Source organism: Bos mutus, chromosome 20 (assembly GCF_027580195.1).
Source record: "Bos mutus isolate GX-2022 chromosome 20, NWIPB_WYAK_1.1, whole genome shotgun sequence".
In the NCBI taxonomy this organism is placed as follows: Eukaryota; Metazoa; Chordata; class Mammalia; order Artiodactyla; family Bovidae; genus Bos; species Bos mutus.
The window spans coordinates 35,517,990-35,544,794 of NC_091636.1; positions in this window are offsets into that span (position 1 = coordinate 35,517,990).

Here is a 26,805-nt window from a genome sequence, read left to right on the forward strand (position 1 = left end):
CCTGGCGTGCTGTGATTCATGGAGTCTCAAAGAGTCGGACACGACTGAACGACAACTGAACTGAACAAATTATTGAAATTCTCAATTTTCTTGCTTATAAAATGGGAAAAATAACACTTATGTCAGATTGTTTGGTTGAAATTAAGTGTAAAGACATATATGTCTGTTTTCTTCACTCATCATTAGCAACTTGAAGATAGGGATCATCTGGTAATTTAAAATAACATTTAATTGAGAAACTACTATGTGTGAGACACAGCAAATACAGCATTTATATTATCTCACTCAAGCTGCACAACTCTGAATCAAAGAATAATTTCATGCAATGAAGCATATTAAAGAGACAGATAAGGCAATCAAGATATGTTCAAGATCTCACAGGTCACAGCAGAACCAAGTGTCAAACTCAGATGTTTCTGACTCCAGAGTTTGTTACCTTAATCGATGGACTACAGTGTTTCTCTAGACTGTGCTAACTGTTGTCTCTCTCTCCCTTAGCATGACACCTGCCACATGGAAGGTACTATATAAATATTCAATAAAAGTGTAAGAATGGAAAGATGTAAATGAATGAGTGAAGGGATGGTGAATGAATGAAGTACTTCGCTCATAGTAAACAGTCAGTTACTATTGATTCTTCGCTCTGTTGATCAGACTACTCTATTGGATAAAAAGGATTTATCTTCAACAGAGGCAACATGCAGTAAACAAAATTATAATGTGCCTTATAGGAAATTGCCATAGGAAAATGAGATCAATCCCATTCTTTCATATGGCATTAGGCCGGATATGATTTTCACTCAGAGCATGTTGGTAGTTAATAGCAGAAAAATAAATATCAATTCATGCCAGTTTTAGACTCCTCTTTATCTTTCAAATGACTATTTGGACATTGGCTGTCATGATATTTTATGTATTTCCTGTATGTATTCTGAACGCAGCTGTGCTAAGACTCTGAGGGCTTATTTTAGCACACAAGAACAGCTTGGGATAGTCAGAAATGCACGATATGTGGGATCAGCAAGCCGGAGTTCAGGTTTTGGCTATTCACTTAGCAGCTGTGAAGCTTTAATCCCAAACATCTCAAGTAAAGTATGCCTACCCTAGAGGTTTGGGACATTATGCTGTAAGGTCTCAGAGATGCAGGATAAATGCAATGCCTTCATTCATTCATTAAGCAAATATTCACTGAATGCCAGCCATTGAATTATAAGTGAAATGAATAAGATGGATAAGGTCACTGTTCTCATGGAGACTGAGATTCTTCAAAGAGAGACATGTAATAAATAAGATAATTTAAAATACAGATTAATGCTATCTTTTGAAAAAAAAGATAACATGAAGTTATTTTTAAAAGGCTTAGTAGAAAGTTTAAGAGGGCTGGTGATGGAATATTATTAGTTGTCTACCCAGAATCCTCTTTCCCCTTTCTAATAGTCTGTTGTTTTCAATTTGATGTCTGTTATTACCACATACCACCCATGGGATGGGTACCGATTGACTTAAGCTAAACATATTCAACTCCCCAGTGGTTTAAGGGAGCTACATAACCTAAATAGTCCAGTTGGGATTCTGGCAAGCAATCTTGGTATCAAAGTTGCTTTCTCTGCTTTTCCTCTCAGAATCAGAGGATAAAGATATAAAGACAGGGATTGTTGGAGCCGTCTTGCCCCTAAAATGGAAAGAACTTGAGGATGCAGATAAGGAGAAAGAGCACAGTGGGTGAATCCCACCGGGAGGTAAGCTAACTGTGAGGTTGGCCTTATCTCTGAAACTCGAGTTACAAAAGCAAATAAATTCCTTTATTGCTTAAGCAAATTTGAACGAGCTTTTCTGTTTATTCCACCAGAGGATTCATAATGGATACAGAATTTGATTCCAGGAGTGGGATGCAGTAAAATACAAACCTAAAACATGGACTTGTCTGAGCAGAGGTGATGAGGTGAAGAGCAATGGTCTGCTGGGACTCAGGCTTGTGCCTACAAAGTGCCTCAGGAAAAATGGCAGGAAAAATTCAAGATTTGGGATTCTAGTAAGGTCCTACAATGAAGCAACAATGTTCAGATGAAATGTCCCATCTGACAACAGAAGAAAGTATGGTTTTACTTAAAAGGCTCTCTCTGGATATGCATGGCAAGAAAAATGCCTGGAATCCGGCAATGTTACAAAGACCAAATACTTGACTCCAAGTTAAGGTTCATACAAGTAAAGACAGGAGGTAAAGCTGGGGCAAAAGACAAGCCTATCCCCTTAGGTCACTCCTAAATACTTCCTATGAAATCGTTCCCACCTGACAAAGCAAACAAGTGCGGCTGTGATGGAACCAAGGACAGGGAACAAATCATTCCACTCCAAGTTATTATCAGAAGCTGTCCAGTAGCAGAAGCCAAGATGAAAGTAGCATCCATGACATTAAGGTCTAAGGGGATGATAATATTATTAATACAACAGAGGTTTGCTGTTAGACCATAGAACTTCCTAGACTCCAATACAACTGGAGACGGGCTCTCTTTCTAAAGTTCCCAGCCTGCGGAAGTGACTAGTCAAATGTCTTGATGATACCTAAGCCTATAAAGGAACTGTGTCACCAAAGACATCCCAATCCTGCACGACTATAGTCTTGACAGCTGAAATGCTGTAGCATTAGGGTTAGGGTTCTTTGAGGTCACACGCACAGAATCAGGGATGCTAAAATTATGTAGCCCTTGGAAAGGAAAACTTCTCTAGATATGTCAATGAATGAAGAGCCTCCAAGAAAAAAAAACCAGAGGCTGCCAGATTGGTTGACTAAGCTACTTCTCCACTGACGGAGCACTATCAGATCACGATGCTGGAAAGAAGGAAGAAAATTCTTAGTACTCCCATTTCCAAGCCAGTGTTCTCAGATTCTCCCTAATTAGACTAAGCTATGTTCTCACCCCCAAGTCTCGTACCCACCCCAGGGGAATTATGTCTTTTATGTATAATTTGCCAGTGGATGCCTATGTTCATGAGAGTGTGTGTTTTCCCAATTCTCCTCTTTTTATAATTGAGACTTCTTTCACTGAAGTTATCTATATTCTTTGTCTACTGTTATATACTGAATGTCTTGGTGATTGATAAATTAGTCTTAACTAAGCATGAAGAGCTACACTGACTGAAAAAAGTTGTTGTATCACTCAGAAGTCCTGACTTGGAACTAGATGTAGTAATTGGATGATACTTTAGTTGTCTATTTTGGGGGACAGAATGAGTGTACTTTATGTAGGTATGAATAAACATTTAAAAATATGCATGTATGGGAAGATGGGTGTATGTAGGTGTTGCATACTCAAAGATGTGGGCTGTCTAAAAGCACTTAATGTTTATCCTAAGACTGAGCAAATAAGTTAATAAATTATGGAAAAGGAGAGCCAAATTTCTCATGGCCTGGGAAAGGAGTTATAATTAAGGAAAGGAGAAAAACTAGAGTGAAAATAGCATTGGATTAATATTGGAGGTTACCCCACGTGGGACTCATGGCTTTTGATAGTTGGATGCATATAGAAATATACATAAATACAAGCCTTTGTGCTCACATATTTATTTTCTAGCTCCATTTTCAGAGAGCCCTAGACACAATACCAGTAATGAACACAACAATTGCTCAGATTTTGGTTTCTGAACACTATTATCCAATGAGAGTTCCTATGGTTCCTTGGAGAAGTAGCTGAATCTAGGCAGAGAAAGTATAAGATGGGAAGGAAATGTCTCATGATGCCGGATACAAGGAAATATTAAAAACGAATGATGAGAATCTGTCAAAAGGGCACAGGAGTCTACTTTAAAAAGCTCTCATTATCAAATCTGGGACAACATAAACAGCAAAATTAATAATATTAGTAATGGATTATAACCCATAGAATAAAATAGTACACAAACTGTACGGATGTAAGGTGAAAATGAAAGTCCTTCAGTCGTGTCTGACTCTTTGTGACCCTAGGGACTATACAGTCCTTGGAATTCTGCAGTCCAGAACACTGGAGTGGGTAGCCTTTAAATGGCAGAGAAGAAAAAGTATAGTAGAATTCCAACTAATAAATGTAGAAGGATTAAGGTCAAACATTTGTCAAACACCACAGTGAGAATTGTTTCAGGCAAGATTCATCAATAAATGTTAAGACATTGGCAAAAAAAAAATGATGAGAAATAGGATTTTTAGGTAATTTCAAAGTATATTCCCCAAAGCTTCTAACTAATTACAAAGGGAAAAACAGTAACATTATTATAAAGAAAGGTGGTAGGCACCACATAAAATTCAGAGATTAAAATTTTCATCACTATAATGGTCCAAGTCATCATCCTGTGTCTTTGCTTGTGATGCACTCAGATGAATATAGTATCACTCTGCAGTATTTGTCCCAAAAATGTATAACCTTAATTTAAATTATGAGCAAACATTATGCAAACACAAATTGAGGGCCATTCTACAAAATAACTGACCAACGCACTTCAAAATGTCAAGATAATGAAAGACAAAGGAAAGCTATTGGAATAAGATAGCTGTATCTATTAGAGAAAATTTTCTGATTTTAATCTTTGTGAAGATGTTATGTTAGATATTAAATTTTGGAGAATCTGGGTGAAGAGTACGCAGGAAGTCTGTTCTGTGTTTGTAACATGCTTGCAAGCAAAATTCAAGATGAAAAGTTTAACATTTTTTAAATTAAAATATGAAAAAAAATCCTCAGCCTTTCAATTGTGTCCATGGTCACCCCTTCTTTAAAACCTTTGCAGACCCCTTAATTATTGTAATTCCATACTTACATTTATTTCCATATTATAACAGTTTCTATTATGACTCAAAGGTCCATAGACTGGCAGCCTGTAGGCTACTGCTGCTGCTACTGCTAAGTCGCTTCAGTCGTGTCCGACTCTGTGCGACCCCATAGACGGCAGCCCACCAGGCTTCTCCGTCCTTGGGATTCTCCAGGCAAGAACACTGGAGTGGGTTGCCATTTCCTGCTCCAATGCATGAAAGTGAAAAGTGAAAATGAAGTCGCTCAGTCATGTCCGACTCTTCAGCGACCCCATGGACTGCAGCCTACCAGGCTCCTCCACCCATGGGATTTTCCAGGCAAGAGTACTGGAGTGGGGTGCCTTCTCCGGCCTATAGGCTAAAGGGACCTTTAATCTCTTTTTATGTTTGGCTGTCACAAAACTTTGCCCATTCCCACAAATTTGATTTGTCGTGGCTCCCAACTACTCTTTATTATCTCAAACATCAGGCTAGCTCTACTCATTTATAAAACTAGTGGTTTTTTAGTAGTTTAAACATTTCTACCAAAATCTTGAAATCCTGTATAACAATATATCAAAATATGTTTTCATAGATAACTTTAGACTCTGTTCAGATAATTGCATTCACTGATTCATGGTCTGAGTAAACTGTTCACTTGACTTTTATTACATCATGAAAATAAGTGCTATTTCATTTTTGACTCAAATAGCCATTAGTCACCAAATTCCTAACACTGCTCTTTGAGTTTAATAGCGGTTTAGATCAATCACAAAATATATGAAAATGAGGAGATTCAGCGAGATTCTACTTTTATTATTCATTTCTCAGAAACCTGAGGGGTTCTTGGTTTAGGGATTACATCATCTCTTCCAGAGTCTTCCTCTACCCCATAATCACCTGGAAAGCTTTTAATTTAAATATTGATGCCCAGATGCTTGTCTTGAAGATTGAGATTGAATTCCTATGCAGTAGGGCCTAGACATTCATGTATACATACATACATGCTTTGTCCCTCAGTCATGTCCGACTCTTTGTAACCCCCATGGGCTGTAGCCCACCAGGCTCCTCTGTCCATGGGATTCTCCAGGCAAGAATACTGGAGTGGGTTGCCATTTTCTTCTCCAGGGGATCTTCCCCACCCACAGATGGAACCTGCATCTCATGTGTCTCCTGCACTGTGGGCAGATTCTATACCAGCTGAGCCACTGGGGAAGCCCCATATATATGAATAATAAAATATATATAGTAGAAATATGTATTTTTAGGTTTCCCAGATGATTCTAATATGCACCTAGATTGGAGAATCATTGATCTTCCTTGGTTACAGAGCATCCATTGTCCTGGGGCAAGGTATAATAGGAACTTGACAAAGTTTACCCCTTCCCAATACTCCTTAACATATAGGGTGGGTCACTGAGAATAAATTATACATTAAAAATCCCGGGGGAGCTGGTAAAGCATGGTGATTCCTGGGTCACATCCTCATAAGTTCTTTTATTTTTTTGGCCATACCATGCAGCATGTGGGATCTTAGTTCCCAGACCAGGGATCAAACCTGTGCCCCCTGCAGTGGAAGCACTGGAAGTGTGGAGTCTTAACCATTGGACTGCCAGGGAAGTCCCACCATCATAGATTCTGATTCTGTATTTCTTCTGCACCCTATGCTAATCACCAGTTAGCTACTTCCTAGAAAGAAGATCTGCAGTTCACCCTTGTTCAAGGCTCTATTTCTGAATCACTCATCCTGACCCATTCATTCCTCCCACCACTTTGCCTCTTAATCTCACAAATTTCCAAATCATCACTTTTCGATCTTCAACTTTCCCATTGGACTTTCCTTCTGGCATTTTCTTCTTCTTGGCTCCCCAGGCACCATAGTATGATCTCCCTCAGTGAACCTGCTTTTGTTTGTCTTGGGAGTCTGCTCACACATTACATCTATTTTTCCCAGAGATTTCTCCTCTTCAAATTTACCTTCCCCATCTTTCATATGCTGTATTTACCCCAGCTTGAATCTTCTTGGGTTAGTTGATTAAAAAGCCATCTTAAAACTTTATGGCTTAACACAACAAATATGACTTTATGGGGTAACTCGATGTTTCTTCTACTCTGGATCAGCTGGGCTGGAGTGGGGCTCACTCACATCTTTGAGACCTCAGTTGAGATGGCTGGGACAGCTTGGGGCCTCTTTCCATGTGATCTCTCATCCTCTGTAGATTAGCCTGGGCTTCTTCAAATGGTGGTAGAAGGACTCTATAGGAGCAGCAAGAGAGGGAAAGCCCCAATAAGAAGTGTTTCTTCAAGTCTCTGCTTGCACTCTGTTTGCTGATGTCTCATTGACCAAAGCAAGTCACTGGCCAAGACTGAAGTCAAGATGGGAAATGACTACCCGGAGGCATGAATCCTTGGTGCCCATTACTACGAAAGCAGACAATAGCTTTCCCCCTAATTCCAATTATTTATGCCCCTTGTGGTGCTGGAGAAGACTCTTAAGAGTCCCTTGGACTGCAAGGAAATCAAACCAGTCGATCCTAAAAAAAAATAAACCCTCAATATGCATTGGAAGAACTGATGCTGAAACTGAAGCTCCAATATTTTGGCCTCCTGATGTAAAGAGCTGACTCATTGGAAAAGACCCTGATGCTGTGAAAAATTAAAGGCAAAAGAAGATGGCAGCAGAAGATAAGATGCTTAGATAGCGTCACTGACTCAAATGGATATGAATTTGAGCAAACTCCAGGAGGTGGTGAAGGTCAGGGAAGCCTGGCATGCTAGAGTCCATGAGGTCACAAAGAGTCGGACACAACTTAGCAACTGAACAAACAAAACAAAAACATGTGCAAAATATACTTTCTCCCTCTGAAGGCCCCCCAAAGTCTCATTTAACTATAGTGTTAGGCTCAGAGTCTAGAATCTTGGGATTTCTAGTTCAAACAGGGATGAGGCAGTTCTTGGCTGTGACTCTTTTGGATCTAGAAACCTGTAAATGAAAGAGAGAAGTTATATGCTGTGCACACACGCAACAAACAGTGAAATCCAGGGACAGGAGAATTGCAGTAAGGACATCCATTCAAAAAGAGAATTAAAGGGAAAGCACGCAGTGACACTGACGCCTAAGAATTCTGGGATCCTGCCAGGCATATGTCGCCAGGTTACCCTGCTCTGATCTCCCTGGAAGTAATTTCCTAACCCATTGTTCTCCACTGCCCCTGGCGCCTCTGTCCAGCTCTTGGCTCTGTCTTCTGAGACAGCATTCCTTTTCCATAAGAATTAGCCTGTGTTGGCCCCGAGTAGCTTTTTGAGCCTAATTCCTACTCAAACAAAAAGTTGGGTGCCCAAGGGCTGTATTGCAACTTATGAAATTTCAGACCCTTTTACTCCAAGCTGGTTATGGTTTTACTTGTTTTTTATTAAGATTCTATTTCACCAAAGCAGTTTTCAGCTCATAGCAGAATTAAGGGAGCGGAGCAGAGATTTCCCATATATCCCCACCCCCACACACGCATAGTCCTGGTATAGTCCCCCATTATCAGCATAATCCCCCATTATCAGGTGGCATATCTTCCAAGAATCTTAAGGGTATTGTTCCATGGCAGCCAATCATGCTCAAAATAGAGAGATGACAGTCTTTAAAAGAATTGTGGATAGTCCCCCATACATCAGTTCAGTTCAGTTCATTCGCTCTGTCGTGTCTAACTCTTTGCGACCCCATTGACTGCAGCACGCCAGGCCTCCCTGTCCATCACCAACTCCCGGAGTTTACTCAAACTCACGTCCATTGAGTTGGTGATGCCATCCAACCATCTCATCCTCTGTCATCCCCTTCTCCTCTCGCCTTCAATCTTTCCCAGCATCAGGGTCTTTTCAAATGAGTCAGCTCTTTGCATCAGGTGGCCAAAGTATTGGAGTTTCAGCTTTAGCATCAGTCCTTCCAATGAACACCCAGGACTGATTTCCTTTAGGATGGACTGGTTGGATCTCCTTGCAGTCCAAGGGACTCTCAAGAGTCTTCTCCAACACCACAGTTCAAAAGCATCAATTCTTCAGCACTCAGCTTTCTTTATAGTCCAACTCTCACATCCATACATGACTACTGGAAAAACCATAGCCTTGACTAGATGGACCTTTGTTGGCAAAGTAATATCTCTGCTTTTTAATATGCTGTCTAGGTTGGTCAGAACTTTTCTTCCAAGGAGTAAGTGTCTTTTTATTTCATGGCTGCAGTCACCATCTGCAGTGATTTTGGAGCCCCCCAAATAAAGTCTGACACTGTTTCCACTGTTTCTCCATTTACTTCCCATGAAGTGATGGGACTGGATGCCACGATCTTTGTTTATGATCCACCTCCAGATGGTACATTTGTCACAACCACTGAACCTGCACTGATACCTCTTCATCACCCAGAGTCCATAGTTACATAGGGTTCACTCGTGGGGTTGTACGTTCTATGGTTTTGAACAAGTGTATTAAGATGGTTAGATAGCATCACCAACATATGGATGTGAATCTGAAGAGCATCCAGGAAGATAGTGAAGGATTCGGAAGCCGGTGAAGGATTCCGGAGATGGTGAAGGAAAGGGAAACCTGGTGCGCTGCAGCCCGTGGAGTTGCAAAGAGTCGGATACAACTTAGTGACTGAATGACAACAACATAATGATATCAGTACACTTCCTTCATTATGGCATCACGCAGAGTATTTTCAGTGCTCTGAAAGTCCTCTGTGCTCTGCCTGTTCATCCCCGATAAATGCTGGCAACCACCATAGTTCTGTCTTGTCCAGAATGTTACTATTGCTAAGTCGCTTCAGTCGTGTCCGACTCTGTGCGACCCCAGAGACAGCAGCCCAACAGGCTCCGCCGTCCCTGGGATTCTCCAGGCAAGAACACTGGAGTGGGTTGCCATTTCCTTCTCCAATGCATGAAAGTGAAAAGTGAAAGTGAAGTCGCTCAGTCGTGTCCGACTCTTTGCGACCCCATGGACTGCAGCCCACCAGGCTCCTCCACCCATGGGATTTTCCAGGCAAGAGTACTGGAGTGGGGTGCCATTGCCCGAATGTTACTATAGTTTTTGTTTTTTAGTACAACTCTCTTTAAAATGTCATAGGTGTTCTATTATTGTCACTCATGTCTGCTTCAAACCACATCCATGATTCTTTTTAAGACTGGCATCTCTCTATTTTGAACGTGTTTGGCTGCCATGGAACAATACCCTTAAGATTCTTAGAAGATATGCCACCTGAGATATTTGACTGTAAACCACCTTATAAAAGCCCCAATTCAAGAACAAGGCAGCTTCAAAAAAACGAACAGGAAGGAATCATTTCTGCAAGAACAGGAAGGGTAGCAGCACAGAGCGAGACCAGGAATTTGCACGGAGCAGATCTGGGACACTCAGTTCTTGCTGGATGTTGTGTGGATGGGTTGAACTTGATTGAAAGCACAAGACTGGGCAAACAGCCATAATTTGACAGCTGCCGTCCCAAGGTCTATTCAGTTTTCTGAAGTATTTTTAAAATGTAACATTATTTTAAATGTACCCTTGCAAGTTATTTTATGATATTTGTTATATTTGTTTTAAATCGTTCTCCATCAGATTAATATGTTATCATTTACCAGTCCCCTGTAGTACCTTATGTAGGCAGTTTTGGTTTTCTGCTATTATCATCTTTATAAATTTTTACTCTCAAATTCATTGATTTTCCAATATTTCCCAATATTTAAAAAATCAGATCACTGGTTAATAGTACTGAAACCTACTTGAGGCAAATGAGCTAAGTCTAGTGTTTTCTAGAAGGATTGTAGCAATTTATAACACTGTCACCAGGCTACCTATTTCCCTGAAGCCTTATCATCATTGAATTTGATCATTTTTCTTTTTTTAGAATTTAGCAGACAAAATGGCCTCTTCTGGTTTTAATTTCCATTTCTAACTTCTAAGTAGAGTAATAATTCTTCCTTTTGTTAAATTACCCAGTCATTTTTCTTGTGTGGCATCTGCGCCAATTGTAGAGTATAAAATTAATGTTAGATTTAGCTTCAAATGACAAAAACAAGAAAGTCCAAAGGACAAAAAATTTAACAGTGGCTTTTTTCTTTCTCACATAAAAGACGTCTGGGGACAGTCCAGGGCTGCCAAGTGCTCAAGTTGTCAGGGACCCGGGCTCTATAACCCTCGGCAACAGCGTATGTGTTCCAGTTGGCAGGAAGGAGACAAGGGGGTGGGTGAGGGGGATAAGCCACTTCCCTTTAAGGACATTTTCCAGAAGGTGCACACCACTTCTGTTTATATCCTCTTGGCCAGCACTAAGTTTTATTTCCAGAAAAAAAGGGAGGGTGGATAGCATGTTGACTAGCAGTCTCTGCTGTACACAACCAACCCCCATCTCTCATCAGAGCTGAGAAAGGAGCCGCAGTGGCAGGAAACGGTGGTGCAGTTAAAGGAGAGAAGGGCACTATGACTCAGTCCAGCCCAGAGATGGGTGTGTGTGGGGGTGACAGTCTTGCCCATGGGAATCAGGCTGTCTCTGATCCTGCACTCTATCTGGTGCTTCACCCTTAGCCCTCGCTAATAGACCTTCCACCTCCTCCCCAGATTCTCAACATTTTCAAGGCCCAGCTCAGATCTCAACTCCTGCAGACTTCCCTTTGCAGCCCAAGCATTTACTACTTACTCGAAACTAGATACCAAGATAGGTCTTGTTATCATTACTCTATGTGTAGCTGACCCAAAGAGATTACAAATTTATGAAAAGCAGGCATAGTAACTTACATTGTTTGGTGGATGTCACCTCTCCATATTCTCTTTTAGGAATCTCAATTTAGGAATGTCTTATTACTCATAAATACCCTATTTGGGGGAATCCAAGCTTTGAAAAATCCAGTGAATGTAACTTTCTCAAGAAGAACTGAAATGCATGGAGGGTGGGTTTGGCATGAATGTCAAGGTCAAGAGGACAGTATGAATCTAAGTGGGATGGCAGGTACCCTCAGAATAGGGATGGAAGTTGATAGGCATGCAGGGCTGAAATTTGAGCCTTTCCAGCTATCTATTGTTAGATGGTGTCTGCCTTGTTGATTATGATATATTTTGCCTCTTACCTTGGGTATACCCTGGGTATAGGAAGGGATGTAATGCTTCCCAGGTGGTGTAGTGATAAACAATCTACCTGCCAATGCAGAAGACTCGGGTTTGATCCTTGAGTTGGGAAGATCCCCTTGCGAAGGAAATTGCAACTCACTCCAGTATTGTTGCCTGGGAAATCCCATGGACAGAGGAGCCTGGCGGGCTACAGTCCATAGGGTCACAAAGAGTCAGACACGACTGAGCGACTGAGTACCACCACAAGCCACTAAGTCTGAAACTATGTAAGGGAAAGAAGATGTGAAAGGCAGGAGAGGGCCAGATTGTTAAGGGCCCTGAAAGCCAGGCCAGGAAGCTGAGAGGCAGTGGGGAACCATAGACAGGCGTGGCTTTGGAATCAGGTAAAAGAAACACCCAAGCTCACATTTCCTCTTTATCAGATATTTGCTGTGTGAATTAGGCCAACATCTTATTTATCATGTGTAAAGTGAGGATAATGATGCTGACATACCACTCAATACATAAGAATGTCTTTGTTGCCCCAGGAAGTCGTTATATATTTTGTTCAGCATTAACATACAGTAATATGGTTAATGGCCTTGCTAAGCAGTCTAGAAACTACAATTTGATAAGATTATAAGTGAATCAATTCTTTTATACCTACAAAATTATCCAACGGATCAACCATCCAGATCTAATAGCTCCACTTCCAGGGACTTCTCAACACTTCTTGAGCTGTCAGGCTGGGACTTGAAGAAGGAACCCCTGGATTTCTGAGTCAAGGACACCCCAGGGAATCCAGGTGCTTGGGTGTTGCTTTTCTCTGCTTGCCAGCAAGGGAGGCCCCTGAACCTAAAAATAACTGCCTGGGAGAGATTTGGGGAGGGGAAGGGAGGACGCAGTGTGGGAGGTGAGATGGGAGGAGTTTGCGAGAGAAAATAAGAGGATGCCAAGGAAACATGTTTTACTGAGTGGCATCCCTTTCCTAAGCCACCCCTTCCAGAAGCTGGGCTCCGGAGAGCCTCTTGAGGGATCCAGGGGTAGATAATAGGTGATTAATAGGTGATATTCAGGAAGCATTTCTTCTGCAGGAAGCTGCAGATCCCAGATACCTCTGGGATACCTCTGGGATCTGCAGCTTGTAGTGTCTTGAAACTCTGAGGCCCCAGGAGGCCCCAGGAGATGGGAAAGAATGAAGAAAGATCATAGGAGGTAGGAAGACAGGAGTGTCCTCACCTACTTCACCAACCAGAGCAAGGCCTTTAGGAATGGTTTCCCTTTCGGTTGTTAACGGAGTATCTGGACCATCTCAGCTCACCAACCTGCGCATCTTACTGTGCGACAATCAGAAAGCAAGATCCGAGGTCCTTGAGAATGAGGATTGAGCCTGGATGATTGAGGATGGGGAAAGAGGAGGAAGGAGAAGAAGAAATAAGCAACTGAAACTTGGAAGATGACTCTGGATGCCCTGTTGAAATGGGGGCTTAAGATCTTTGGCTTGAAGGAAATGGACCTTGGGATGTGTGCACAGAAGGGACAGATGATGCACAGAGGGTGCCCCGAACAATCCATCATTAGGAGCACACAAAGTCCCATGGACTACACAGACGTGGGTAATTTCAAGAGAATTTCCAGATCCCCGTTTCCTTCTGTGTTATTTCTCAAAACTGATGCCTCTGAGGGCAGATCCTGGGTGTCCTGCTAGTTCCCATTTCCCATCTCACCTTTGACCTTTATTGTTGTTCAGTCGCTAAGTCGTGCCTGACTCTTTGCAACCCGCATGGACTGCAGCTCACCAGGCTTCCCTGTCCTTCATTATAGTATAGTACAACAACTATCAGATCAGATCAGATCAGTCACTCAGTCGTGTCCAACTCTTCACGACCCCATGAATCGCAGCACGCCAGGCCTCCCTGTCCATCACCAACTCCCGGAGTTCACTCAGACTCACGTCCATCGAGTCAGTGATGCCATCCAGCCATCTCATCCTCTGTTGTCCCCTTCTCCTCCTGCCCCCAATCCCTCCCAGCATCAGAGTCTTTTCCAATGAGTCAACTCTTTGCATGAGGTGGCCAAAGTACTGGAGTTTCAGCTTTAGTATCATTCCTTCCAAAGAAATCCCAGGGCTGATCTCCTTCAGTTGAAAAAAAGATGTGAGCTGGTTCTTGAATACATTGTGTGTGTGTGTGTGTGTGTGTATGAGTGTGTGTGTGTGTGTGTCTGTCTGTCTGGATGCTTAGTTGCTCAGTCATGTCCAACTCTTTGCAACCCATTGGACTGTAGCCCACCAGATTCCTCTGTCCATTCTATTTCTTTCTGGCAAGAATACTGAAATGAGTTGCCATTTCTTTCTCCAGGGATCTTCCCAACCCAGAGATCCAAGTTGAGTCACCTGTGTCTCCTGCAATGCAGGAGGATTCTTTACCCCCTGAGCGTGTCTATTGTTGTTCAGTCACTGAGTCGTATCCAATTCTTTGCAACCCCATGGACTGCAGCACACCAGGTTTCCCTGTCCTTCACTGTCTCCCAGAGTTTGCTCAAACTCAAGTCTATTGAATCTGTGATGCCATCCAACCATCTCATCTTCTGTCACCCCCTTCTCTTCTGCCCCCAATCTTTCCCAACAGTAGGGTCTTTTCCAATGAGTCACCTCTTTGAATCAGGTGGCCAAAGTACTGGAGCTTCAACTTTTGCATCAGTCCTTCCAATGAATATTTAGGGTTGGTTTTCTTTAGGATTGACTGGTTTGATCTCCTTGCTGTCCAAAGGACTCTCAAGAGTCTTCTCTAGCACCACAGTTTGAAAGCATCCATTCTTCAGCACTCAGTCTTCTTTATGGTCCAACTCTCACATCCATACATGACTACTGGAAAAACCACAGCTTTGACTAGATGGACATTTGTTGGCAAAGTGATGTCTCTGCTTTTAATATGCTGTCTAGGTTTCTCATAGGTTTTCTTCCAAGGATCAAGTGTCTTTTAATTTCATAGCTGCGGTCACCTTTGACTGTGGCCCTGGGGTACTTTTCAAAAGGAAGTTCTACCTGTTGCTTCCCAGGTGGCGTTAAAGGTCAAGAATCTACTTGCCAGTGCAGGAGATGCAAGAGACACGAGTTTGATCCCTGGGGTGGGAAGATTCCCTGTAGTAGGAAATGGCAACCCACTCCAGTATTCTTGCCTGGGTAAATTCCATGGACAGAGGAGCTTGGTGGGCTATAGTCCATGGTGTCACAAAGAGTTGGATATGACTGAGCGATGGAACATAAGCACAAACCTATCACACAGTTAGTGTCTTACTAAGGTGCACTGCAGTGGAGAGAAAAATCCTCCAAATAAAAGATCAATATGGAATATTGGTGTTTGGATCTACAATTACATATTTTGCCTTGATTTCAAATAAGAGAAGGTGAAAGATTAAGATTACAGTTTCAAATTAAAGTAAATTCAGTTCACTTCATTTGCTCAGTCGTGTCCTACTCTTTGCAACACCATGAACTGCAGCACGCCAGGCCTCCCTGTCCATCGCCAACTCCTGGAGCTTGCTCAAACTCATGTCCATTGAGTTGGTGATGCCATCCAACCATCTCATCCTCCTTCATCCCCTTCTCCTCCTGCCTTCAATCTTTCCCAGCATCAAGGTCTTTTCCAAGGAGTCAGTTCTTCGCATCAGGTGGCCAAAGTATTAGAACTTCAGCTTCAGCAGCAATGACTATTCAGGACAGATTTCCTTTAGGATTGACTGGTTTGATCTCCTTGCAGTCCAAGGGACTCTCAAGAGTCTTCTCCAACACCACAGTTCAAAAGCATCAGTTCTTCAGCACTCAGCTTTCTTTATAGTCCAACTCTCACATTCATACATGACTACTGGAAAAACCATAGCTTTGACTAGATGGGCCTTAGTTGGCAAAGTAATGTCTCTGCTTTTAAATATGCTCTCTAGGTTGGTCATAGCTTTTCTTCCAAGGAGCAAGCATCTTTTAATTTCATGGCTGCTTATTATAAAGTTATATGGGTTATTCTCTTAATTATTTATTCAAACACATAGGGGAACAATTTCCTTTAGTTTTTGCCAAAATATTATTGTGTATTATAAATCTATATTCATTTTCTAAATTTGGGTACAATTTTTCTGTTTGCTTCAACTTTTCCACACCTTTTTGACCCAATGGCTTCTCTTCTTTTTGCCAGTAATTTCCACAAGCTATGGCCTTATTCTGGCAATGAGCAAAATTCATCTATAATACATAAACTGATCTTTTAAAAAGGATAGTTTCCTTTTTATGTTTAATTATTATTTTAAAATTTTATCTTAGAATCATTTATTTCACTCAACTATATACCAGTATAAATTTATAATGATAAATCAATCTAGAATATTGATTAACATGTAGAGTCTTATGGGTGCAGGGAATTTTAACTTTTTCAGTATTGAAGTAATAATAGCATAAGGATTGAATCTAGAAAATTTAATATATAAAACTTTAACTTATGTGCATATTTATTGCCAAGAATTATGATATGGTAATCAATAAAATATTGCTAAGCTTAAAAGTATATTGTACTAAAGCAAGATTCTGTGGGTAACATAGATGGAAATATGAGTGCAAAGAACATAAATGATGGAAAATTTCTGATTGTTAAAAAAGAGCTTGTTCATGTGTTTTTCAAATAGGTGAAGGTAGATATTTCATGCATTTAATTGAGTGATTTAACAATTTTAAAAGTCAGTGTGCCAGAAGTTATATATTTCTCAATTATATAAACTTGCCATAAAAATGTTATATTGTTAACTTAAAAACGTGTGAGGATATATAATTTTTCCAAGAATGTTAAGAGTTCCCAGAACAAAGTATTTCATAGATCTCTGGCCTGAGAGGTGGGAGAAAAATGAGGAAAGGAAAGGGGGTGGCGGAGAGGTGCCAGTCCATGCTGCCATTTCGCCAGGAGATGGGGTTGCGGCCTATGACACTTCTGAGCTGTCTCTGCTTTGCTCTCAGGATGTCTTGTCTGCTTTCTGAGAGGATATGAAAATGATGGACCTGAGCTGGAACAGTTCATTCTCCAGAGTGCTTGCTCAGATGTGAATGGGCGTGACAATGGACTCTGCTTGTGGAATCTGACTGTAAGTGTGCCCCCCAACCCCAGTCATCCTGTACTGCTCACAATCCTACAGAAGAATGGGAGTGGGGTATGGGAGTGGGGTGTGCGAGGGGGTATGGGAGTGGGGTACGGAAGGGGGTATGGGAGTGGGGAGTAATAGACTCACTGGGATGCTGCCATCTCAGTGAAGCTGCCATTTAGCTGAAAAGATGTGGGTGATGGAATGGTTGGGAGAACATGGGTTATTCTGTTAGCCGTCGGGGCCTTGGGCCTTCTTGACTCTGCGAACTTGGGCTTCTCCAAGCTTGGGCTCCCAGGCACAGATGCCCCCTCAGCATTGGTGTCAGTGGCTATGGCTTCCCCCTCTCCTGGCCTCATCTGCCCTCTGTCGGCTCGGCCTGCTTGGTATGTCTCCTCCTACTCTCCTGTACCTCCCCGGAATCTTGCCACTTGTGTAGGATGTTTGCCACAAAGGCTGTTTGGGCAGAAGGATTCTCTGGGTCTAAGGAAAAGCCTGTCCCATAGAAGTCTGTTTCCCAGTGGCTCCAGAAGTTTTTCTCTGGGGCACCCCATTGTCCTAAGGACTGGCAGTGTCTGGGAGTGTGGACCCTGATCCTGGTCTGGCAGGAACAGGGTGGTTGGGAGGGATGGTCTGAGGCCAGCTGGGGTGCCCTGGAGGTTCTTCAGGCAGCCCGAGCCATGGGGTCCCCACAGCTCTGAAGGCCACAGAAGAAAGCAGGGGAGTGTGAAGAGGCATCTCCAGGTTGAAGTTAAAATAGTAATCTTCCCAACCTGCCCTTTGCTTAACGAAATGCAAAGTTGCCTTTATGATGAGAGGGTCTCACGGTACTAGGGCTTTTAGGTCAGTGGACCTCAGGGTGGGGTGTGAGGTCCATGAGGTCAAAACTATTTCCATAATGATATGTTTAAAATCTTCATTCTCTTATGAATGTGTAATGGAGGAAAATGTTTTCCTCAACCCTCTTAGGGTCCCTGGTTGGATCTGAAAAGTAAACTGACAAAGACGGATTAAGAGGGGGAAAGCATACCCAATCCCTTGAATTTTTACATGTACATGGGAGCCTTCACAAAGGACTAAAGACCTGAAGTGCCAGAGCAGAAAGCTTTTATACCTTTCAGACAAAGAGACAGTACATCTGTGAAGAATTGACAAGACCGAGAAGTTTGCGCTAAATGTAAGAATAGGAAAGAAATGACTAGAAAGATAAGGGTTAGTTTAATAAGGTTTATTTGTAGATTCCTCTGGTGCCATTACTGAACTGATAAGAGTCTATCTCCAGTAAAAGAAGAAACTGTTTCCTGCCTTTAGGCTGATGGCAGTGGGGGGAAGCTTTTTCTATGTTTACTCCTTCTTAATTGCCTTCAGCTCAAGATAAATATTATGTCAAAGAGGCATGTTTTAGAATGACACTCTCTGGTTTCCTTCAAGTGCACCAAGGAATTATCCAGAGGCTCCATGACACCTCATGACATCTTTGCTTGATGAAAAGTAGAATGTGTGCTTTTGTGTTCTTATGTTTTACAGGTTTCCCAGTTTTAATTTCTATTAAATAGTAATAGATATAATCCAACAGTTGTTACAAAAGCTTTGACATTTCTACTAATTTTTTAGAGCGCTAAAAGGTCCTGAGACTAAAAGAATTGCCATCTTAGATCTTGTATTTCAGCACTTATTATGTAGAGTTGGAGAACCAGGTCCCAAAGAGAGGAGATCATTTGCTGAGAACTCTATCATGTTTCTGGTCCCCTGGGGGATACAGCAGCAATAGGTGATCCAGTCTACACCACAAATGAGCTTATTAGGGAGCTGAGACATATACCCAAGTAGTTGTATAAGGATTTAGAAGGCAAAGGCAGGATGAATATAAGATAATTGTTTAATTGCTTTAGTGACTTGACAGCAGTTCCTGTGGGAAAGATATTATTTAGGGGGTTAGCTTTTTGTGTTTTAATTTCTTTAAGGTTTAATGTTGGCTTCCCTGGTGGCTCAGACAGTAAGAATCTGCCTGCAATGCAGGAGACCTGGGTTCAATCCCTGGGTCAGAAGGATCCCCTAAAGAAGTTCCTGGAGAGTTCCATGGACAGAGGAGCCTGGCGGGCTACAGTTCATGGGGTCGCAAAAAGTCGGACATGACTGAGCAACTAACACTTTCAATTTCACTAAAGTTTAACTTATCAAGCTACACACTTGAAACCCAAGTACAGATCTCAAATTCTGCTTATAAATAGATTAGGATTTATGTATCTCAAAAATTTGAAAAATCACTTTTGAAGGTCTTAGATTAAATGTTATATCATTTACAAATTTGGCTAAACCACTTTAAATGTGTTCAACCTCACATACAAATTGAATACATTTGGTTTCCTTTTTAAGTAATTCAATTGCCTGATTTACCAAAACATCCCAAGTATACTATAACCTCTTAAAGAATTAATAAGTCACAGTCCTATAAGTATGATGAAGCTTAAGGTTTCTTGGATATTTCAATACTATATAAAACAGTACAAAAGCTACCTAAAATAAAAAATGTGAATGAGTTACACTGTTAACATTTCAAACTGACATTTCAGCACTGGCTTATTTATAACTCAGATAGGCCAAATTACCCCAAATGTTAACATATCTAAAATACCAAATAAAATATCATACCCTAACATAAACTGTTAATACTGTTGTTTGATAGTTTTAGTATTCTTACACCAATTTTAACTCTTTCTGAATTAAAATAGGGAATAATTTAGACCATCCTGCCATGTTCTAGGAATTATCTTCTTATGGAATTTTGGGGGTGCCTGTCTCAGCTTGCTGGAAGTTACACAGTCATCGGCAATTTTGGCCCAGATACTGATAGGCATTTCTGTGCTGTCCTCATGTCCCCAGGCATGTCTGTTACATTCAAGCTAGACAGTAACTAATTCTGCTGCTACTGAAGGAAAATTTTAACTTAAACCTGTCATTTGATTGGGTTTTGTTTTGGGGGGCAGGGATCTTAAACTACTGTAGAAAGTAATTTTGTGTCAAACATAATACACCCTGGAATTGAGAGAATACTGCACTACTTGATCTCTTCTTATATTTTTGGAACCTCACAATTCTTAGGACTGTGAAGACTAATGTGTATCCTCCTGGGGACGGTGAGTCATTTCCATGAGTGACATATGAACAGTACTACTTCTACTTTAAAATCACATTTTGGGAGGAGATCCTGGCCTTGAAGGCATTTAGAGCTGTGCTTTTTTTCTCTTAACTCTATCATGAGCTTCTTAAGGGGTTGCTACTGCTGCTGCTGCTAAGTTGCTTCAGTGGTGTCCGACTCTGTGAGACCCCATAGACGGCAGCCCACCAGGCTCCCCCGTCCCTGGCATTCTCCAGGCAAGAACACTGGAGTGGGTTGCCATTTCCTTCTCCAATGCATGAAAGTGAAAAGTGAAAGTGAAGTCGCTCAGTCGTGTCTGACCCTCAGCGACCCCATGGACTGCAGCCCACCAGGCTCCTCCATCCATGGGATTCTCCAGGCAAGAGTACTGGAGTGGGTTGCCATTGCCTTCTCCATCTTAAGGGGGTTAGATTTTGTCAAATAAACCTCTTGAAACCCTTCCTAGCACCCAACACAAGATGTGATTGTTATGAGATTAACAAATGTTTGAGGAATTAAATAAGAAATGTGATGGAAAGGTAGAGTTAGGTGGAAAATTGATGTAGATATAAAATTGATTGAGTGGAGACATAGAATAAAGGTTAGCTTTTGAAAAAGTTTAGCAGCAAAGGATATACATAAATGGGAAGGTGAAATGGAAAGAAGAGTACTGTGGTTGATGGGAATAAGTGAGTTTCAAGAAGTATAGTAATAGCAAGCATATTTATGGAGTATTTACTATGTTCCAGGCTCTATCTTACATGTTTTCTGTGTATTAAATAATTCATTTGATCCTCCCAATATCGCTGTGAGGTACATATCATAATTGTTGTCATTTTCCAGAATGAGGAAACAGAGGCAGAGAGCTGAAGTCATTTACTCTGATACTGTATGTGTGATCATTTACCTTAAGATATTTCAGCACAACCGTCAGCATGTTGTTTGTATGTGCAATTTGGGCTTCCCTAATGGCTCAGACAGTAAAGAATCTGCCTGCAATGCATAAGACCTGGGTTTGATTCTTGGATCGGGAAGATCCCCTGGAGAAGGGAATACTACCCACTCCAGTATTCTTGCCTGGAAAACCTCAGTCCATGGACAGAGGAGCCTAGCAGGCTACAGTCTTTGGAGTCACAAAGAGTTAAAGTCTGCTAATCAGTAATTCATGTCCCAGAGGTGGTCATGTTCCCAAAACCCCTCTCCCCAGTCTTTGATGGGTGGTTAGGCTATCCCCCAGAGTGGAAAATGACAATCTGCTCCAGTATTATCACCTGGATAATGCCATGGACTGAGGAACCTGGCGGGCTACAGTTGATGGGGTTACAAAGGGTCCGACACAACTGAACAACTGAGCACATAGAACATACACTGTCCAAGTATTGTTCCATCTAACTTGAGGTGACTCAAAAATTGGAGTATAGTTGAATTACAATGTTGTGTTAGTTTCTGGTGTACAACTACTGTATGTGTGTGTGTGTATATATATTCTTTTCTATTATGGTCCATGGATCAAGGTAAATTGGAAGTGGTCAAACAGGAGATGACAAGAGTGAACATTGGCATTTTAGGGATAAGTGAACTAATGGACAGGAGTAGGCAAATTTATTTCAGATGACCATTATATCTACTATTGTTGGCAAGAATCCCTTAGGAAAAATGGAGTAGCCCTCATAGTCAACAAAAGAGTCTGAAATTCAGTACTTGGGTGCAATCTCAAAAATGACAGAATGATTTTGGTTCATTTCCAAGGTAAACCATTCAATATCACAGTAATCCAAGTTTATGCCCCAACCAGTAATGCTGAAGTTGAATGATTCTGTGAAGACCTACAAGATCTTCTAGAACTAACACCCAAAAAAGATATCATTTTCATCATAGGGGACTGGAATGCAAAAGTAGGAAGTCAAGAGATATCTCAAGTAACAGGCATGTTTGGCCTTGGAGTACAAAATGAAGCAGGGCAAAGGCTAACAGAGTTTTGCCAAAAGAACACACTGGTCATAGCAAACACCCTCTTCCAACAATACAAGAAACAGCTAGACATATGGACATCACCAGATGGTTAATACCGAAATCAGATTAATTATAGTCTCTGCAGCCCAAGATGGAGAAGCTCTATACAGTGAGCAAAAGCAAGACCAGAGTTGACTGTGGCTCAGATCATGAACTCCTTATTGCAAAATTCAAACTTAAATTGAAGAACGTAGAGAAAACCAGTAGGCTATGCAGGTATGACCTAAATCAAATCTCTTATGATTATACAGTGTAAGTCACAAATAGATTCAAGGGATTAGATCTGATAGACGAAGAGCCTGAAGAACTGTGGACGGAGATTTGTAACATTGTACAGGAGTCAGTGATCAACACCATCCCCAAGAAAAAGAAATGCAAAAAGGCAAAATGGTTCTCTGAGGAAGACTTACAAATAGCTATGAAAAGAAGAGACATGAAAGGGAAAGGAGAAAAGGAAAGCTATAGCCATCTGAATGCAGAGTTCCAAAGAATAGCAAGGAGAGATAAGAAAGTCTTCCTAAGTTAACAATGCAAAGAAATAGAGGAAAACCATAGAATGGAAGGAACTAGAGATCTCTTCAAGAAAATTAGAGATACCAAGGGAACATTTCATGCAAAGATAGGAAAATAAGGGACAGAAATGGTATAGACCTCACAGAAGCAGAAGAGGTTGCACGAATACACAGAACTATACAAGAGAGATCTTAATGACCTGAATAACCATGATGGTATAATCACTCCTAGAGCGACACATCCTGCAGTGTGAAGTCAAATGGGCCTTAGAAAGTATCATTATGATCAAAGCTAGTGGAGGTGATGGAATTCCAGCTGAGCTACTTCAAATCCTAAAAGATGATGCTATTAAAGTGCTGTACTCAATTTGCCAACAAATTTGGAAAACTTCAGCAGTGGCCACAGGACTGGAAAAGGTCAGTTTTCATTCCAGTCCCAAAGAGGAGCAATGCCAAAGAATATTCAAACTACCGAATAATTGAACTCATTTCACATGCTAGCAAGGCAATGCTCAAAATCCCCAAGGTAGGCTTCAACAGTATGTAAAATGTGAACTTCCAAATGTTTAAGCTGGGTTTATAAAAGGCAGAGGAACCAGAGGTCAAATTGCCAACATCCGTTGGATCATAGAAAAAGCAAGAGAATCTCAGAAAAACATCTACTTCTGCTTCACTGACGGCACTAAAGCCTTTGACAGTGTGGATCACAACAAACTGTGGAAAATTCTTAAAGAGATGGGAAACCAGACCACCTTACCTTACTCCTAAGAAACCTGTATGCATGTCAGGAAGGGGTGTGGAATATTGGAAAAGGAGTATGTCAAGGATGTGTATTGTCACCCTGCTTATTTAACTTATATGCAGAGTACATCATGGGAAATGCCAGGCTGGATGAAGCACAAACTGGAATCAAGATTGCTGGGAGAAATACCAATATCCTCAGATACACAGATGACACTGCCCTTATGGCAGAAAGTTAAGTGGAACTAAAGAGTCTCTTGATGAAAGCAAAAGAGGAGAGTGAAAAAGCTGGCTTAAAACTCAACGTTCAGAAAACTAAGATCATGGCATCCAGCCCTATCACATCATGGCAAACAGATGGGGAAACAATGGAAACAATGAGAGACTTTATTTTCTTATGCTCCAAAAACACTGCAGATGGTGACTACAGCCATGAAATTAAAAGACTTGCTCCTTGGAAGAAAAGCTATGACAAACCTAGACAGCTTATTAAAAAGCAGAGACATTACTTTGCCAACAAAGGTCTGTCTCATCAAAGCTATGGTTTTTCCAGTAGTCATATATGGATGTAAAAGTTGGACCATAAAAAAGGCTGAGTGCTTTTGTATAGTTGATGCTTCAAACTGTGGTGTTGGAGAAGACTCTTGAGAGTCCCTTGGATTTCAGGGAGATCAAACCAGTCATTCCTAAAGGAAATCAACCTTAAATATTCTTTGGAAGTACTTCAGCTGAAGCTGAAGCTCAATACTTTGGCCACCTGATGTGAATAACTGATTCATTGGAAAAGACCCTGATTCTGGGAAAGATTGAAGGCAGGAGGAGAAGAGGAGGACAGAGGATGAGATGTTTGGATGGCATCACCAACTCATGTGGAGATGATGAAGGACAGGGAAGCCTGGTGTGCTGCAGTCCATGGGGTCACAAAGAGTTGGACATGACTGAGCGCCTGAACAACAACAACAGTAGGGCACTGAGGATAGTTCTCTGTGCTATCCAGTAGCTTCTTATTGTATATCTATTTTATATGTAACACTGTGTATCTGCTAATCCCAAACTCCTAATTTATTCCTCCCCACCTTCTTTCCCCTTTGATAACCATAGTTTTTATTCTGTCTTGAGTCTATTTCTGTTTCATAGATATGTGAATTTGTGTCATATTTTAGATCTCACATGTGTGATATCATATGACACTTGTCTTTCTGTGTCTGACTTCACTTAGTATGATAATGTCTAGCCCACCCATGTTGCTGCGAATGGCATTATTTCATCCTTTTTTTAATGGCTAAATAAGTATTCCACTGTGTATATATACCACAGCTTCTTTATCTAGTTATCTGTCAGTGGACACTTAAGTTGCTTACATGTCTTGGCTGTTGTAAATAGTGTTGCAATGAACGCTGGAGTACATGTATGTATCTTAGAGGTTTGTCTGGATATATGCCCAGGAGTAAGATTGCTGGATCGTATGGCAACTCTATTTTTAGTGATCTGAGGAACCTCCATGCTATTTTCCATAGCGGCTGCACTAGCTTACATTCCCACCAACAGCGTATGAGGGTTCTCTTTTCTCCACCGCGTAAAGTAACTCCTTTCTGAAGGGTCCTTATTGGCGTGTTTGAGGACGGAGCCGGGCCAAATCAAGCTTATAAAATCAGATCGTGGGTGACAGTCTGTGCATGCTTGCTGATAAACGTTGGCACTTGTTTCAGAGTTTGATCTCAGATTGGTCACCACAGTGACAGGCACTGTTAGTGAGGTTGCTGGGCCCTGCTCTAATATTGATGTTCAGAGGGTGCTATTATCTGCCAGAAACCCTGACGGTTGCTGAACTACCCCAGTGGTGGGGGCAGCCTGCAGCTGCCCTATGTCACAAGGCTGGTGGCGGGCAGCCCGGGTGCTCAGCCCAGGCTTCCAACTCCCGAATCCACAGGCCACACTGCTACTCTGTGAGAGGAGACTGGACATAAGCTAATGGGGTTTTAGTAGAGGGTCCGGGTGTTTAAACAAAGAGCGTAGCTAGAGACAGTAGTGTTTGAGAAAAAATATTCCTTGGAATCAGGAAGAGAAGAGACAGTGGTGTGAACACAATCGGTGCCTCTCTGAGTAAGTTTAGAGGCAGAGGAAATGAGCAGGTTCCGCCTGAGGCGTTGTATTTCCTTGGCGAACTAAGAGTCAAGGTCTTGGGTTAAAAGAAAGGGGGTGGGGTCCCTAGTGGGACGTCGAAGCCTCTTTTGTATCTCCTGTTAGTGTTCTCATGTGAAGCGGGAAGGCCCAGCCCCAGGAGTGGAGCTTCTCTGAAGGGAAGCCTACCGAGCGTGGCCCTAGGGCCAAGCTAGGGCATTTGTCCCCACCCCCAGTGCCTACTGAGATATCAAAGTCATCCAGTGGGAGGCCTGGGATACACGCCTGTCCTAAAGATCAGTGATCAGAGGAGCAAAGCCCAGCGTGAAGGGCCAAGTGGCCAGAGACACCGGCTCCGCAGGACTCAGCCAGGCTGGAAGCAGGGGGCAGGGGGGAGGGTTTGATGGCACAATTTGCTGTCCCTTCCTCAAGTGCATGGGCGACTTCAGGATGTTCGTGATGAATTTTAAGTTTCCCCGAGGACAGTCAGTTCTGGAGAAATGGAATGACTCTGTCTTTTGTTCTTCTGCAAAAGCTGATGAATAATTCAAGGCAGCGGTAGGGAAGTGGGCTCGGAGCAGGGACATCCTGGTGCGTTGCCATGGAGCTGAGCTCTCACAGGAAGGGAACCGCTTGGTCTTGTATGCTCCTGGGCGTCCCTGGACCTCACCTGGCACGGATCCCCTGGAACCATCCTCTGAGGACTAGGGAGCTTCCAAACCCAGCGGAGACAAGCAGTTGTGTAGAGGCCAGCCCACTCCCTCTAAGACCTCCACTTTGTACGAGATAAACAGCAGTGCTGCCAGGGGAAGGGGCAAGGGAGGGAACCCCATGAATCTGCAGGGCCCTACTCCTGCCTGCCCATGGCCATGGGCTTCCTTCTCCACCCACTGGAGACAGGTTCTTTCCTCAGGTTGAAACCGCTTTGTAAGCAGCCCCTCCCCATGGACTCACCTTTGATCTAGACTTGCTGCTTCTCATTCAAAGGAACAAGCTGTCTGTCCCCAAACTCCTCAGATGCCCACCACCTCATGCTGGAAGTAAATTTATACACTGGCAAATCAGACACCTCGGTCTGAGAAATCATAATCAAACCATCTGGCCTCCAAATTCAGCTGTTAGTGTTTTATTGTTGTATCTTCCAACACTAAGGAAATATCTTTGCGGCACATTAAATACACAAAACCCCATGTTGCTTCTTTTGTAAGAGCGGCTGTGCAAAGGTCTGGGCACCCAACCCCAGTACTCAGCAGAAGGTCTGGCTCCTGCCTTCCGAAGGCCTCTCTCCACTGTGGGGAAGAGTGTCTAAGGCAGTCACCCAT